Below are 18,833 nucleotides of genomic sequence, written 5' to 3'. Positions count from 1 at the left end.
ACTCTGAACTGAATTCTACAACATCTCCCAATGTCCCCAGTAGGGTTGAGCCCCCAGGTGCCTACTGTAGTGACCTGCTTATTAATGCACATTCTATGGGCTTCCATCTCTTTTTTAAAAAAATTTTTGTTGGAGTATAGTTGATATACAATGTTGTATTCGTTTCTGCTGTACAGCAAAGTGAATCACTTAAACATATACATATATCCACACTTGTTTAGATTCTTTTCCCACATAGGTCATTACAGAGTACTGAGTAGAGTTCCCTGTGCTAAACAGTTGGTCCTTATTAGTTATCTGTTTTTTATACAGTAGTGTGTATATGTCAATCGTAATCTCCCAATTTATCCCTCCATCTCTTTTTTTTTATTGAAGTATAGTTGCAGGACAATGTTATATAAGTTACAGATATACAATATAGTGATTCACAATTTTTAGAGGTTATACTCCATTTACAGTTATTGGCTATATTCCCGTGTTGTATAATATGTCCTTGTAGCTTATCTTATACCTAATAGTTTGTACCCCTTACTCCCCAATCCCCCTATCGTCCCTCCCCCTTCCCTCTCCCCACTGGTAACCACTAGTTTGTTCTCTAAATCTGTGAGTCTGCTTCTTTTTTTGTTATATTCATTGGTTTGCTGTATTTTTTAGATTCCACATGTAAGTGATATCATACAGTGTGTGTCTTTCTCTGTCTGACTTATTTCACTTAGCATAATACCCTCCAAGTCCATCCATGTTGCTGCAAATGGCAAAATTCTGTTCTTTTATATGGCTGAGTAGTATTCCATTGTATGTGCACACTCTATGGGATTCCACCTCTCTGATGTCTCACTTCCACACTCCCTTTGGTGGACAGAATTATGGCCCCAAAGATGCTTACACCCTAATCCCTAAAACCTATGAAGTGTTATATTACATGGCAAAGGGGACTTTGCAGATGGGATTAAGGTTATGGAATTTGAGACAGGGAGATTATCCTAGGTTATTTTGGTGGGCTCAATCTAATGGCCTGGGTCTTTGAAAGCTGAGAACCTTTCTCAACTGTGGTGAGAGAGACATGATGATAGATGAAGGGCCAGAGAGATGCAAAATTGTTGCTTTTGAAGATGGTCTCCTTCAGGTGGAAGAAGAGGGCCATGAGCCTAGGAATGTGGGTGGCCTCTAGAATCTGGAGAAGGCAATGGCTACTGACACCTTGATTTTTGTCCAGAGAGATCTATGTCATACCTCTCACCTATGGAACTATAAAACAGTAAATTAGTGTTGTTTTAAGCCACTAAATTTTGAGATAGTTTTTTTTATGGCAGCAATAGAAAGCTTATTCATTCCCCTACGCATTCTAGAATTACCTCTGAAATAAACCTCTTGAATTCAAACCTTTTTCTCCGGGTCACTTTCTTGGGGCAATCCACTTTGCAATGTACCCTACGGAGTCTTCTGTTGCCTATACCTGTTCTTTGTATGTCTGTGTTCCCTAGTCAGGAATTAGACCTTTGTGTTTCGTAGTGTGCCTCTCACTATTTAGTATAATGTCTAGCAGTAAGCACATACTCCATAAATATGTGTTGATTCAACTGAAGAAATAAAAACATCTATTAAGTTTAAGTTCAGCAACTATGTATGTAGTCATGTGCTGGGGTAAAAGTGGATTTTAGGGAAATTCCACCTCAAATATCTTAGCAATGGCAACTGCCTTTCTCTCCTGGTCATTTCAATATTCGGAGTTTTCTAGTCTTAGTTATACCTATCCAACCAAAGAGGAAATTGTTTCGAATTGGAGAGTAGGGACTATTGTGATTAGCTTAAACCTACATTGTGTACATTGTGTTTGAATTCATGCCTTTGCTTCAATCAGTAAGCACTCAGTAAGTTTTCTTTTAGTGGAACTATGACAGTAAATAGTCTTACTTTTATTTGAAACCACAGTTCCTGCAACTTATAGAAGTAATGTTGGCAGAGTTATCAGATTACAGCTGTGGCACAGGTCACAGAGTTACTTTACTAGTGTTCACCAGTATCTGCTTCTCCCCTTCTGAGCTCACAGAATATGGCACTTCCCAATCTCTTGTGGTTGGACGGGGCTGTGTGATTAGTTCTGGGTCAGTGTCACCCTCTGAACTGAAGCATTTCACTGCCAGTATGATACCCTCCTCTCACTTTCTTTTTCATGATAGTTAAGGAAGCTGTGTGTTTCAGATGTTGCAGCTTCTGAAGGACATGGAACCACTTTCTACTTGGACAAGATGGAGGACAGTTGCCCTGAAGATGAGGCTGGGTTTGCAGTGGGCTTTTCATCAAAAAGAAATAAGCCATTTATGTGTCAAACCACTGAGATTTTGAAGTTGTTCCTCAGCATCACCTACCTTAAATAGGCCCCTACTATGGTTACTATAAATATGGGAAATACCTCGATTAGAGAACAGATTAGATGACTGGATAGCCAGAGGAATACATAGATCTTCTCTGCTTGTGGTTGATCCATGCTGGCTTGTCTGAGTGGTCTTGGAAAAAAACAGATTGGAGGAGGGTGATAGGAAGTCTTTTGAAAAGACACATGGATGGACATCTTGGAATGGGTGCAGAGAATGAGGACATTTGTGTTCCATGTCAATACCTCAACAGAAAGCACTCACTGAAGAGGAGACTCTCTGGAATCACACGGACAACATGCCCCAGGGCTAAGTTTGCCCCCTCTTCTTGTCACATGGGCACTCTGCAGTGGTAGTGGCCAGGTAAACCTTGATTGGGAGAGTCCTGGTTGTTGGCCCCTTCTTAACCTTTATGTTTGGACTTGCAGCTTCAAGGATGTCACATCTCACTCCTGGGGGCAGAAGTAGGCACTGGCCACAGGAATCTTTCCATTAGATAAAACAGCCATTGTTTAAGTACCTACTAGATATTATTTAATCCCCTCATCATGTCTACAAGGCAAATATCATTAAAGTTTTTAGATAAGGGAACCAAGATTCAAGAGGTAAATTAATCATGACTACGGAGCTGGTTAGCAGAGGAAACAGCAACTGGTCTGGACCTGTCTGACACTATGCCCATACCCCGTTCTGGTACCCATGATCTCTCAGCTGCACGGAATAAGTGACTCTCCACTCAGAGGCTCTTCTACCCCAGGTGGAACTGCCTTCTTCTTTTTTTTTTTTTTTTTTTTTTTGCTTTCAACCTCTGCATCTCTCTTTTTTAAAAAAAAATTTATTGGGGTATAGTTGACTTACAATGTTGTGTTAGTTTCAGGTGTACAGCAAAGCGAATCTGTTATACATGTACATATAATCCACTCTTTATTTATTTATTTTTTCATTTTTTAACATCTTTATTGGAGTATAATTGCTTTACAATGGTGTGTTAGCTTCTGCTGTATAACAAAGTGAATCAGCTATACATACACATATGTCCCCATATCTCCTCTCTCTAGCGCCTCCCTCCCACCCTCCCTATCCCACCCCTCTAGGTGGTCACAGAGCACCAAGCTCCACTCCTTTTTAGATTCTTTTCCCATATAGGCCATTACAGAGTATTGAGTAGAGTTCCCTGTGCTAAATAGTAGGTCCTTATTAGTTATCTATTTTATATATAGTAGTGTGTATATGTCAATTCCAGTCTCCCAATTTATCCCTCCCCTCTCTGGAACTGCCTTTTGGAGCTGATCTGTGCTGCAACTCTGGGCTGTTCATTCCAGTCTATCTGGAATGTGAGCACGTCCCTCCACTCTGATGATGTAACCTAGTCCCAACCTTCATCACCTCTTGCCTGGATTATTGCAATGCCTCCTACCTGGGATCCTGCTTCTACATATTACTCTGTATGCTTATTCTCAACATGGCAGGTGTGATTCTGTTAAAAGTCAGAACCTGTCACTCCTTTACTCAAAGCCTTATGGCTACCCATTTCCCTTGGAGTAAAACCACAGTTATAGTAGTAGCCTCAAAACCTTGCAGATCTTGCTTTATGCTTCCCTTTCACCTTCTCTGACCTTCACTCCCTCTAGTTCACTCCACTCCAGTCACAATGACCCACGTGCTCATCTTCCAACACAGCCGGCGTGCCTAGTATTTTATTTTTCCAGATATCCTATGTTTTACTCCCTCACTTCAAAGTGTTCAAATTATCATCCTCCAAGTGAGCTCTTCCTCCACCACTCTATTTACACGGTCCCTCCCAGCCCAGAATTCCCTTTATTTCTCCCATTCCTTAATTTTTCCATAGCACTTATCACTTCTACCATATTATATCATCCATTTACATTATTTTGTTTACTCATTGGTTCCCCACACCCTGCACCTCCCTCTTCCCCACTGGACTATACGTTTCATGAGAGTAGGACTTTCTAAAAAAATTAATAGAGGTTACTTTTTAGAGCAGTTTGAGGTTTACAAAAATATTGAGGGGCAAGTACAGAGTTCCCATAGTCTCCCTAACCTGCTCCTCCCTCCCCCACTCTCACTCCTCCTCTTCCTCTTTCTCTCCCTCCTTCCCTCCAATCCAACCCCTGGTAACCACCGATCTTTTTATTGTTTATCGTTTTGCCTTTTGTAGAATGTCATATAGTTGGAACCATACAATATGTAGCTTTTACAGATTGGCTTATTTCACTTAGTGATATGCATTTAAGTTTCCTCCCTGTCTTAGCCTGGCTTGATAGTTCATTTCTTTTTGTGTACCAGTTTGTTTATCCATTCACCTATTGGAAGACAGCTTGATTGCTTCCAAGTTCTGGCAATTTATGAGTAATGCTGTAATATTGCTATAAATGCTATAATAATGCTATAAATATTCTTGTACAGGTTTTTGTGTAGACATATGTTTTCAATTCACTTGGGTAAATACCAAGGGGTGCAGTTGTTGGATCATGTGGTAAGAGTATGTTTAGTTTCTTAAGAAACTGCCAAACTGTCTTCCAAAATGACTGTACCATTTTGCATTCCCAGCAGCAATTAATGAGAGCGCCTATTACTCTACATCCTCGCCAGCATTTGGTGTTGGCAGTTTTTTGGATTTTGTACATTCCGATAGATATGTCGTGGCATCTCATTGTTGTTTTAATTTGCATTTTCCTGATGATATATGAGGTGGAGCATCTTTTCATGTGCTTATTTGCCATCTGTATATCTTCTTCGGTGAGCTGCCAGTTCAGATCTTTTGTCCATTTTTTAGTTGGGTTGTTTGTTTTCTTATTGCTGAATTTTAAGACTTCTCTGTGTATTTTGGATAACAGTCTTTCAGCAGATATTTTTTTCAAAGGTTTTCTGCCAATCTGTGGCTTTCCTTTTCATTCTCTTAGCAATGTCTTTCACAGAGCAGAAGTTTTAAATTTTAGTGAAGTCCAACTTCATTCAATTTTTTTCTTTCATGGATTTGTGCCTTTGGTATGAGAGTAAGATTTTTCACCTGTTTTTTTCATTGCTTTATCCTTAGCTCATAAAACATTTCTTGGCACATAGTAAGGACCCAATAAATATTTGTTGAATGGCCAAGGGCTGTTACCTTGGGAAATTACATGCTTTCCTTTTTGTATTTTTTTCAAGGGAAGTTTTCATTTGTTGCATCACCCTTGAGAAGCAGCCCCAGCTCAAAGCCCATCTATCCTACACAAAGGGTCTGTAATGCAGATGTGAACATCATCTACCTGTGTGAGATGAACAGCAGCAGTTTAGAGTGCATACATTTTTTTCAGGATGAGAAGGTTTTGGGTTAACCTATCATCTGAGCACCTTTGGTTAATGTGGATTCTCACTCTCTCTCAGGTTAGAATAAAAAAGGAATAATAAGGCTAGAATTTATGATGACACATAAAATACTAAGTACGTAAAGCTAAATAAAGCATGGGTTTTTTCTTTATGAAAGAGCAAGCGCTTCTTGTTTGAGGGCCAGAATGAGCACGCCTCTGGTTCTCTTAAAGAAGTACCTTTGTGGAGCTGAACTGCTAAGTAGAGTCAAGAAAAGGGACCCCACCGAGGACTGAGCCTTCATCTACTAAAAGCAAGAGAATGGCCTTCCTTCCTTCCTCCCTCCCTCCCTCCGTCCCTTCCCCATTTCTTTCTTTCTTTCTCCTTTTTTCTGGGAGAAATGATTCTAGTAAGCTTTAATTACATCATGCAGTGATAAGTGGAAAATACTGATGCATAAATATATGTAGATGGGTAAAATTTGATGAAGAGTAGTGGGGGAAAAAGTCCTATGAAGAGTAATAGGAATGAGAAAATATACCTGAATTTGTTTGTTTTTTGGTGCGCGGGCCTCTCACTGTTGTGGCCTCTCCCATTGCGGAGCACAGGCTCTGGACACGCAGGCTCAGCGGCCATGGCTCACGGGCCCAGTCGCTCCGCGGCAAGTGGGATCTTCCCGGACCGGGGCACGAGCCCCTGTCCCCTGCATCGGCAGGCGGACTCTCAACCACTGCGCCAACAGGGAAGCCCTGCATTGCCTTTTAAATGATATCACTTAAGTGATGACTTTGTGTCAAAAGATTTTGCACACATAAGTAGAAATGCAGGCACTGAAATGAAGTGGCAATACTCAGGTACAAAATGATAAGCAAAGACATTTAGAATACATTTACAGTAATTTATTTTAGGTTATAGATGACATAAATTAAGGAAACAGACTTTATGGGAAATTTCCAGATGTATGATAATAAATCTGTAGACCTCCAGAAGCCCAGTTTGAAAATCACGTTCTGGTGGATCTTTTGTATCATGTTTTCTCTTTGGATTGAGTCTCCTTTTCCCCTCCATGGGACTGTTGTGATGAGAAGGCAGGTCCTTCTCTCTTCTAGAGGAGGCATATCTTCCCTGACCCTCTCTTCCCTGACTTTAGAAGGCCATCTGGGGATGGGCTTAGAGGAAATGGGAGCAGACATTATAAGCCAGCTCTGTTCTAGGCTATAGGGGAAATATTTCCCTTTGAGTTCATCCTTTCATGCCATTTACTGATTAACCTTGAAGGCTACAATCAGACTACAAGCAAAGGGGCAATGCCTAAGCAGAATGATCAAACTATTTTTGTTTTTTAAAGCCACTTATTGAGGTATACTGACATGTAAAAAGCTGTACATATTTAGTGTATACAAGTTGATGAGTTTGGGGATAAGCATATACCTGTGAAACTATCACATAGACATACCCATAACCTCCTAAAGTTTTCTCCCACCCTCACTATTATTATTAATAATTTTTTGTATGTATACGTTATATGTACATGTGTATGATAAGTACCCTTAACCTAAGACCTACCCTCTTGGAAAAGTTTAAGTATACAATACAGTATTATTAGCTATAGACACTATGCTGTAAATCTCCAGAATTTATTTATGTTGTGTAAAGTTTTGCACCCTTTGACAATCACCTTCCCATTTCTCCCTCTCCCCAGCCCCTGGTAACCTCCATTCTACTATCTGCTTCTATGAATTTAACTATTTTAGATTCCACATATAAGTAAGATCATACAGTATTTGTCTTACTGTGTCTGGCTTATTTTCACTTAGCATAATGCCCTTTAGGTCTATCCATGTTGTTATAAAGGGCAGGAATTTCTTCTTTTTTTAAGCCTGAATTATATTCACATATATTCATATATAAAATGTGATATATATATATATGATGTGAGATATATATCTCACATTTTCTTTATCCATTCATTGTTGATGGACATTTAGATTGTTTCCATATCTCGGTTATTGTGTCCAACTACTTTAAGTTCAGGCAAAAAGAGTCCTCAAATCTTACCCAGCATCCAACTCTGATCACAAAGGTAGGAGAATAGAGAGGGATTTGGGGCTAGGGGTCAATTATATCTATCTCTATATATCTCTCTATATATATATATAGACATAGATATAGATATATATATAATTGGGGACGGTGATGGTCAAAGGATACAAAACTTTATGCAAGACAAATTCTGGAGATTTATAGCATAGCACCTATAGTTAATAATATTGTATATATTATTATACTATATATATATTTATGTGTTTATATGTATAAAAAGCATGTTAGTGAGTTAAAGGTACTCTTTAGAAATCTGGGGTAATGGAATGAGCTAAAGAATCCTGGTGGAACCCATCATGGCAAATAAAAAACAGTGGATCTATCCATAAGTGTAGTTCTCTGCCACAGAGGCAGTGACACCACCCTGCATTGTGAAAATAGATGCTCCCATTACAGAAACAACATGGAAGCATTTTCCATTTCTCTATCATTTTAAATTCTAACTTCTAACATGAGCTTGGCTGGCTGACAGATCAGCCAGATTTCCAAGTTTTTAGTTTTATGTGAGCTGAGTTTTTATCCAGTTTGGATTGAGTGAGGAGTCAGTGAGTGGTTTGGGGGGATGCCCTAAGACAAGGAAATTTGGTCAGGATTATCCTTTAAGACAAGAGAGTTTTTGAAACCCTGGACACTGTTTCAACTTGAAACTATAATTATGAAAGAGTGTAATTGCAAAGTCATAACATCTGTCCTAGACCTCCAAGAATATTCAAGGAATGTTTGAATATTTTCTACGAGGTAAACCCATCATTAAACACATTACCTAAAACTCTGAGCTCATGGGAGATTTCCTTATGTAGTTATTACAGTTTTATGGGTTTTTTTCGGAGTCTTTTTCCTTCTTTTCTGGATTATTTATAATTGCTTTTTAGAGTAACATTCCACTCCAAAGTATTAAGTACTTCTACTTAATTTTAGAGTCTTATTTCATAGAATCATGACTTGAATATTTTCAAACCCATTTTTCCTAATGTTGATGATGTCAATGGCCTTTTCCTGGTATTCAAAAGGTGGTAAGGTCACTTTCTGCCTACCTCTTATTTCTAAATGCAGATCAAAATTAGTTTTACAGTACTTGGTGTCCTTAAGTAATTTCCACTATCAGGAGATAGTTTTTCACTTTAATTTTTCAAAACTTATTTTACAGGTCCTACAGTTTCTTTGGAGATTTGTTTTTGTTATCTTTTTTTTAATTGAGGTATAGTTTACTTGCAATATTATATTAGCTTCAGGCGTACAACATAGCGATTCAATACTTTTATACACTACCCACTGTACAAAGTTATTACAATATTATTGACTATATTCCCTGTGCTGTACATCACATCCCTGTGACTTATTTTATATCTGTTAGTTTGTACCTTTTAATCCCCTTTACCTATTTCACCATCTCTCCACCCCCATCCCCTCTGGCAACCACTAGTTTGTTCTCTGTATCTGTGAGCTTGCTTCTGTTTTGTCATATTTGTTCATTTGTTTTGTTTTTTTTAGATTCCAGATATAAGTGAAAAAATACAGTGTTTTTCTTTTTCTGTCTGGCTTATTTCACTTAGCATAATATCATCTAGGTCCATCCATGTTGTTGAAAATAGCAAGACTACATTCTTTTTTATAGCTGAGTAATATTCCACTGTATGTATGTATGTATGTATCTATATCTATATCTATATCTATATCTATACACACACACACACACACCACATCTTCTTTATCCATTCATCTGTCAATGGACACTTAGGTTGCTTCTGCATCTTGGCTATTATAAATAATGTTGCTATGAACATTGGGGTGCATGTATCTTTGAATCTCTGGAGATTCTAGACAGGCAGTGATCAATGGAGTAACTCTTTAGGTATGGTAATAAAAGAATATTAATCCTAATTTAAGCAATAACCTATATATCTTTCACATGGGGAGGCAAGGCTACCAGAGCTTCTTAAGTAATTTTACAGTTGAGGATTTGAGGCACACAGTTAATGATTGCATTGTCACCAAAGTGTTTGTAAGACTATGTAGAGATGTGGACACCAGAAACCACATTTTATGTCTGTTTTAATTCATGCACTTTGTATACAAGGTGGAATTATATGCCACCTAGATCCAGGTAAAAGCTGGTTTTAAATCGCACCTGTGCAGATGTAGAAAACAATCTTATGGCTACCGGGGGGGAAGGGGGGGTGGATAAATTGGGGGATTGGGATGGACATATACACACTACTATATATAAAATAGATAACTAATAAGGACCTACTGTATAGCACAGGGAACTCTACTCAGTACTCTGTAATGACCTATACGGGGAAAGAATCTAAAAACAGAGTGGATAAATGTATACGTATAACTTATTCACTTTGCCATACAGCAGAAACTAACATAACATTGAAAATCAACGCTACTCCAATAAAAATTAAAAAATAGAATAAAGCAAGTCACACAAACACCCTCAAAAAAATTGCATGTGTGCACAGAGTTGGCAGTTCCAATTGGTCTGCCATAAGCTGTTGGGAAATGGGTGAATGCTTTCAAATTGTTTATGGATGAAAATGCAGAATGTTACTCTAAGCTTTGCAAAAAGTTGTGGATCCAGTTGGAACTTTTTGCACTAAAATAATAACTTGAGAAGGGAATTTACTTCCTTTTTTAGACAATTAGGCAGTGCTTAATTCACCCTGCCAATTCTAGAATTGTGTAATTTATTACTATTTTAAGAATTAAGTTTGTTTATTTATTTATTTATTTATTGGCTGCCCTGCAAGGCATGCGGGATCTTAGTTCCCCGACCAGAGATTGAACCTGCACCCCCTGCACTGGAAGCGCAGAGTCTCAACCACTGGACCACCAAGGCAGTTCCAAGAATTAAGCGATTTTTTTTTTTTTTTTTTTGCGGTATGTGGGCCTCTCACTGTTGTGGCCTCTCCCGTTGTGGAGCACAGGCTCTGGACGCGCAGGCTCAATGGCCACGGCTCACGGGCCCAGCCGCTCCACGGCATGTGGGATCTTCCCAGACCGGGGCACGAACCCGTGTCCCCTGCATCGGCAGGCGGACTCTCAACCACTGCGCCACCAGGGAAGCCCCGATTTTTAAATTAGTGTGCTAATTTATTTATCTTCCAGAGTTTGAGGAAAAAAATTGGACCCCAAGTCCTGGTGGTCCTCAGACTTACCTGACTTGTCTGCTTGTGAGTGCTCTTAATGCAATTCATCAGAATGGCACACACCCGCCTTCAACTCAGAAGCAATCAGAAAACAAAATTGCTGTCCCAGGAGACAAGCTTAAATAACATCCCCTCAACATTCTCCAAAAACTGTGCTCTGAGTTCGTTTTGAGAAATAGAGAAATCAGATCCATCCTCACACGCTACTGACTTGGGTTCTAAAACGATGAAATGAATGAGGATGAAGGGGCTTCTGACACATCTCTCAGTCACGGGCACTGACCTGTCATACATCTGTCAAAGTCACAATTAACCCAGGGACTTAATATCTTTGAGGTAATAGAGAACTCCTCTTTCAGGTGGACTTAAAGAAATGAATGAAGGCTGGTCAGTGGGGTTTTAAACACACACAACTCTGGTTAAAACCTTCTCACTGGAAGATAGATGGATCTCCAGCATCATAAGTTCATTGGTTATAAGAGCTGATGAGATAGAAGGAGTGATAAAAGATCTCCAGGGGACATCAATCAATAGGCCTGCTCTTTGAAACTCCCTCCCTCTGCGTGATCTGGGGACTCATCCACTGCCAGGGTGCTGGTGAAGGCCTGCTTTTTCCACCTTTCCCTCCTCCGCCACGACATCCCTTGCCAACTATTCTAGAAAAGTGCACATCCCAGTTGCTGCTTTTTGGATGTCTGTACTAATAACTTCTACATTGTTGTGTATATTTCCCCCAGTGGGTATGAAAGGTTCTAACTCTGCACAAGCAAAATGACAAATAGTTGTTGGGAGGAAATGACTTGTGTTAAAAATGCAATGAGCTACGTGGAGATCCTTCTAATGAGCTATGTGGAGACGCTTCTTTAGGTTTTACTGATTACCTGGTCTGATCAGGCCAGGCCGCAGAATCTGGGACCCAGTAGCAGGGAGAAGACACGCCATGCAGGGATTGATATATCACAATATCTGCACGAATTGTTTAATTCATGACTTTATGAAAAAGAAAATGTATAAATTAGTTGATTGCAATACACTGTGAAATTAGGATTACATATGTTTTATAATGAGGAGACCCGAAATATATAAACATGAAGTATGGTAAAAACATATTCTCCTCATAAAAGGAGCCCTCTTGTACTGTTGGTGGGAATGTAAATTGATACAGCCACTATGGAGAGCAGTATGGAGGTTCCTTAGAAAGCTAAAAATAGAACTACCATACGACCCAGCAATCCCACTACTGGGCATATACCCTGAGAAAACCATAATTCAAAAAGAGTCATGTACCACAGTGTTCATTGAAGCTCTATTTATAATAGCCAGGACATGGAAGCAACCTGAGTGTCCATCGACAGATGAATGGATAAAGAAGATGTGGCACATATATACAATGGAATATTACTCAGCCATAAAAAAAAACGAAATTGAGTTATTTGCAGTGAGATGGATGGACCTAGAGTCTGTCATATAGAGTGAAGTAAGTCAGAAAGAGAAAAACAAATACCGTAAGCTAACACATATATATGGAATCTAAAAAAAAAAAAAAAAGTGGTTCTGATGAACCTAGGGGCAGGACAGGAATAAAGATGCAGACCTACTAGAGAATGGACTTGAGGACATGGGGAGGGGAAAGGGTAAGCTGGGACGAAGTGAGAGAGTGGCATGGACATATATACACTACCAAATGTAAAACAGATAGCTAGTGGGAAGCAGCCGCATAGCACAGGGAGATCAGCTCAGTGCTCTGTGACCACCTAGAGGGGTGGGATAGGGAGGGTAGGAGGGAGAGGCAAGAGGGAGGAGATATGGGGATATATGTATATGTAGAGCTGATTCACTTTGTTATACAGCAGAAACTAACACATCATTGTAAAGCAATTATACTCCAATAAAGACGTTAAAAAAAATTTCAACAAAGGGAAAAAAAAAACATATTCTCCTCATGAAGAAAAATCCCGATACACCTAAGAAACGGGGGGGGCGTTAACTCCTCCCCTCCCCACAAAAAATGTTGACAGAAAAATGTCTGGCCAGAGAGGTGAAGCCCAAGAGAGAGTTCAAAGTAGTCAATTTTTTAAAGGAGGGACGTGAACAACCAAGCCTGCTGAAAAGTCATATAAGGTGAGCACCAAAAAGTGACAAGTGGATGTGAAAAATATCTCCTTGGCGATTCAACCCATTTTAAAGTCACGTCTGAAGCCTGGAGTTAGTTCTGGGCAGGGTTTGGCCCCTGGTCATCTCACTGACTCTGAAGGCATCTGGTATATCCACACCACCAAGCAGCTCTCTCAGGGCCAGGCTGGTAATAGTCTCGTGAGAGCCAGAACGCCACCCAGACACTGTGTCACCCACGCGTGCATGCCTAATGTCCATGGGCTCACTTCTCCACGCTGGTCATTTGTCTGAGAACTTCCCTCTTGTCATCCTGGCTGGGACCTCACTGCACTTTCCAGCTGGCTCAGTGAACTGGTCTTTTTTGGCATATCACTGCCCCTCCATGCCAATGTGGAGTCTTCCTTACGGCTGTTGTACTGATAATGATTTTTGTCTGTACATCCCTGTCAGGGAGACAGTCTCCAGGGAACTCTCCTTCACTTGGTAAGGAACTAGAAATGGGGGAAGGTGGACTCTGTACTGAACTGTAGGAGCAAAATCGACATCAAGGAATTGAGTGCAAGTAGCTTACCTTGGAGGTGACCCCAGGAAACATGGAGGCTTAATCCCACTGGGGAACTCTGGAAGCCAGTGCAGAGGAAGTGATTCAGAGTTATCCCAGCTGGGGGTGAGAGTTAAGGCGTTTCTATATCACCTCCTCTCACTCATGGGTGGAGGGCTGCTGGGTGAGCGGAGGTTACTTAACCTCTGGTGTTCCTGCCTACTTCCGGGGTGGGCAACATGGACTCTGGCAGCTTAGGCACAAACAGGTGACACTGGCAGGTGGAAATCAGGCTGGTGTGCACTTATGGGCTATAGGGGAGGAATGTGGGTGGGGCCCTGACCGCCTCTGTAAGTCCCATGAGCTCTCTTCCTCCCCATATTCATCCATTGTAGTCTCTAGGGAGCCTTGCTTCACTAACTGGGCTGCACTCTGCTTCTGCTTCCTCCTCAGCATAGCAACCCAGATTTTGGACCCTCCTTATGTTTCTGGGAACCTCTGAGACCAGCTCCCCCTAACCACCCTGGGCTTCTCTGTGGTCAGCCTACACATGATCCATGTGGGTCTGAGCTTTGCTCAGCAGAGTCTTGACATAAGCTCACACATACTGGTAGAGAAGTAAGGCAGGGAGATGAGTCTGTATACTTGCAAGAGGTTGGACTGACGTGCATAGTTTCCAGTCCCCAGCTCCCAACGGGCCCCCTCGGGTGCTGAGCAAGGGGGCCTTTGGCGGGAGTGTTGCACAAAGATGGCGCCTGAAGTCTTAACATGAGACTGTGTTTCTGGTCTCCAGGAAGTAAGGAAAACCATACCCCCTTTATTTCAGCCTCTGTAGCCTCAAGACAAAAAGGTTTTGTTTTTAATCAATCAATCAGCCAAGTAACAAATGTTCATTAGGCAACCACTGTTTGCCAAGCAAAGTGGCAGATGTTGAAGGAAACACAGAGATGCTGGAAGGAGTTCTTGCCTTTGGCAGGTGTACAGTCTAGATGAAGAGACCACGTTGATAACATGTGACTCTAAGGTAGTCTGACTTAATTTTTAGAACAAACGTGCCAGAATTTTTACACGGCATTCTCCCTCAGATGTTCCTATACTAAAGTGTTATCATTTCCTATCACGTCATGTTGATTATTGTGTTACACAGCTTTGCACAGCAACATGTTTGTGGTAAGTACATGGGGCGGCAGAAATGTGAAAATGACACGATTTTTCTCAGTTGCCACATAACCTGAGGTTATTCTCCTTTATCACCAGACAGTGATGTACCATTTTTAGTAAATATGCACAGGGCTTGGAGAAGCATTTTAGAGAAAACGCTAACAGTGCCGAACTAGCAGCAGGGCATGGAGGCACATTTATTTCACCATTATTGGATGCTGTAATTTGAACTTGTATAGAGCAAGGGATTTTTAACTTCAAAAAGCCTAATTTAGGATTATTCTTTCTTTACATGGAGGAGAGCTGATTTCTGGAGATACAAAGTACTACTGTGAACCCAGGAATTGATATGTATTTTAGCCTCACACAGCCCTATAGATCAATTTTGTTTTCCTTCATTTGCCAGATGAGGAAACTGTGGCTCGGAGAGCTGAGATAACTGAACTCCTTCACACCTGGAAGTCAAGGTAAGTGTGAATGCTGGCTCTTGGGACTCCATAGTCAGAATAATATACCTGCTGCCTCAGCCCAGTGAGAAGTCTCTCCCAGCAAGGGCTGCAATTAATAGGAGCCTTTTCTCTTCATTGAGGTATAAAAAGAGACCGTTGCCAAAAGCCCTGCTGGATTTTGTTTTCAGGAAAACCAAGGTGGACGCCTGCCAGGGGCTGCCACAAGTTAGCTGGCGCTGCCGAGACACAGAGGCTCAAGTGACGTTATCTTTGAGAGTAACAATCAAATCTGTGCTATCAACCTGGATTCGAAAACCCAAATCTAATTCTTTGGGTGAGAGATACAGAGCAAGGGAGAGGGCAAGAAATGTTCTAATAAAAGAACCGGTGCCGTGTGAATTCCATTTCTTAGAAAGAATCTTAAGAAGTTCTTTCTTTTGTCTGCATTGTCATCAACTCTTTGCCTGCTGTGCTGGCTTTCTTTCCACTACCCCTTCCCCTCAATGTGCATCGAAACTTCTTTCTCCTCTTTTGTTCAGTTTAGCAGGAAAGATCTTTGGAGCAGAAGGAATGGGCACCTTTAGCAAGCTCAGATATCAAATAATTTTTCACCTCCCTGTAATTGAAATCACAGGATCGGGATTTGCTTCCCTTTGGCCTGCTCTTCTCTTGTTCTCTGGGATCACAGATGGAGTGGGGTGAGGGTGCTATTGACTCCCCACGGCTTGTCATCTGACAGACGGACACACCAGCCAGGAAGGGGTCTGACTCTTAGATGAATTCTTTTATCCTCAAAGGGGCTTCCTGCAAAGGAAACCATTAGTGTTTTGCTATTGGGTTTCTACTCCCCATGGTGTCTAAGAAATCATTCATTTAATTTTGTGACATTTTGAGTGGATTTGGAGAGCTAAGCCCATTTGAAAAGGCCTGTTCCTGTCTAGGAGGACAGAGGAAATGCAAATAAATTCCAAATGGTCAAAGCCCCAGCAGCCTGAGTGTGGGCCGGCCTGCATCTCTCTTCAGCCTGGGTTACATGTCTGAATAGCTGGTGATGCATTACCCAGCCTCTTCCCTGGCCACGGCCAGGAACTGACCCCAGAAGATGAGAAAACTGGCCTGAAGTTCAACAGCAGAGAGCTTAAGAAATCTTACGTCTTAAAGAGAATGACACTGCACATGTTCCTTCCTAATTCTCATCTGGTGGATGAAGGTGAGGCTGGGTGTCAAGGTGGAGACTACGTGCTCTGTCCCATGCTGGCCATGTCACCTGGGTAACGTCACAGTAATGCTTTTTAAAGATGTAGCAGTTACCTGCCCTGTTGTTCTGAGACCAGAGGTGAGATTGTTTGCGTAAAATATTTAACATAGTACCAGTACACAGTAAAATCGCAGTAAATGCCAGGTGTCACTAATACTGTTTTCAGTATTGCTTTTATGTTCATGGTAGTTATCCACGGTGATTTGTCATGTGCCCTGTTGGTTACCAGACCAGCATTGTCCAATCAAAATATAATGCAAACCGCATATGTAACGTTAAGTTCTCTAGTAACCACATTTAAAAAGTAAAAGGAAACGTAAAATTAATTTTAATGATATGTTTAATCCCCCGAATAAAAGACTATTGTCATTTCAACATGAAATCAGTATAAAAATTATTGAGATATTTTACATTCTTTTCTCCATCCTAAGTCTTTGGAAGCTGTGTGTACTTACATGCATAGATCATCTCAATTCAGATGAGCCCCATTTCAAGTCCTCAACAGTCACATAGAGCTAGTGGCTCCTTCCATAGAATGGAGAGGAGGTAGGTTCTATAGTCTATAACACAGAGACTATACACCCCTTGACATTTGGGGGAAAAAATATGTAAAACCATTAAAGGCAATTCTTTGGTGATTTCATTTTTTTAGGTCAAGCTTTTGTTTCTTTTTGAGTCAATGTGGATGATTTGTGTTTTTCTAGACCCTAGTCTATTTATTCCATTGAGGTTTTTAAATTAAGTACTGTTTAACCTACTGTTAACTTTTGATCTAAAAAACACCTCCTCTGCTGGTGGTTATAGCCTACATTCCAGTCCTAACTTCATGTAACAAAGAGATGTTACTCCTGTTCACCCTCACAAGGTACACAGTTACTGAAGAGAATATACACAAGTCTCTTTTTTGAGAAATCTTAGTGAATTTCAATTTAACACAGACTGAGAAGTGTTCTTTGTGTTTAGAGCCAGGAGGTCATGATGGTTAGAGCAGATCTGGAAGCAGAGCTGAAACAGAAGCCACATGACCATGAGCTGAGGGGTCAAGGGAGTCAAGGATGTAGAGATACAGAGTATTCTGAAAAGAGGTCCAAATAAGGGGTGAGGAAGGGGCGGTGCCCAAGATTAAGAAATGACCAGCTATGTGGTGGGCAGGCTGACACCCACGCCAGATCCTTGCCTACCCAAACCTATCCTCTCAGAGAGAAACCTCCCCACCCCTGGACCCAGGAGATCTCCCCAGATACAAGCTCACGTGGCAGCTTGTGCTTCTGTTTTATAGTTCTTTTAATGTTTGTCATTATATACTCATTTTGTATGTATTATATATCATCTGTCTCGTTCACTAGACCCTAAGCTCCATGAAGGGGCGTGGGGTCATGTCTGCCTTGTTTTCCCGTAAGTTTTCTTGTACCTCTCATAGTGGATGACACCTAGTAGGCTCCCAGTCAATATTTCTTAAGTGAAAGAAAATGAAAAATGCACTTCAGCTTTGATTTTGTGTTAAATGGGAGATAATTGTAAGGTGTGAGGAAATTACCATCAGTGATGAAGAGGTTGAAGCTATGAGAGAGTATAATTATAGCAACATCCTTCACAAAATGGGATTAAATGGGACTAAGAAGAAATATAAAAGGACACTTATTGAGAAAGAGGAAGAAGAGAGACACCCATCTTTTGAAGAGGATTAAAAGATTGCTGTAAGTATTTGTAAGTGAGAAATAGAAATTTGGAGCCACTATCTCTCAATAACTCTGTCTTGATGAAATGGGATGAAGGGTGGTTGAGGGGATTAGTGAGATCAGTTGCTGAAGAGAAAGGGGACGGGAAAAGAAATGCAGAAGGACAGGTAAATAAGCCAGTGACGGACCTTGGGATTCAGCAGAAGATGGAGAGCATAGATGGGGCTGTTTCCAGCCCCTCAGTAGCCCAGCTGGAAGAGCAGGTGGATGAAGAAAAGCTCCTTGGAAGATTTCAGATGGTTAGGTATATGGAGGAAGACCAGGGGATCAAAGATGTTGAGGATCTGGGGAGAGGATCCAGGGGACTAGCCCTGGGGTGTGGACCAAACAGGTGAGAAATTGTGACCAAGAGGCTGTAATTATGGGAAGCATCAAGGAACAGAAGGATGTGGGTCAGAGACGTGAAGATTGGAGTTTAAACCTTCAGAGGTGGAGTTGTTCCCAGTGATGGCATGGCCCCTGGAGAGAGCAGGGAAGTAGGTAGCTGAAGCCAATAGAAGTGAGGATGGGGTTTTAGATGGCTATTGATAGCCCTGGCATGCGTTTAGACCATGTGTTAGAGAGGAAGACAGGTTTCACATCTTGAAGACCATGGAATGGGTAGTTGATAGGTACCAGAAGCAAGGAA

This window comes from Hyperoodon ampullatus, assembly GCF_949752795.1.
Source record: "Hyperoodon ampullatus genome assembly, chromosome: 9".
Lineage (NCBI taxonomy): Eukaryota > Metazoa > Chordata > Mammalia > Artiodactyla > Ziphiidae > Hyperoodon > Hyperoodon ampullatus.
The sequence above is the reverse complement of the archived record's forward strand: the minus strand, read 5'-3'. Positions refer to the sequence as shown.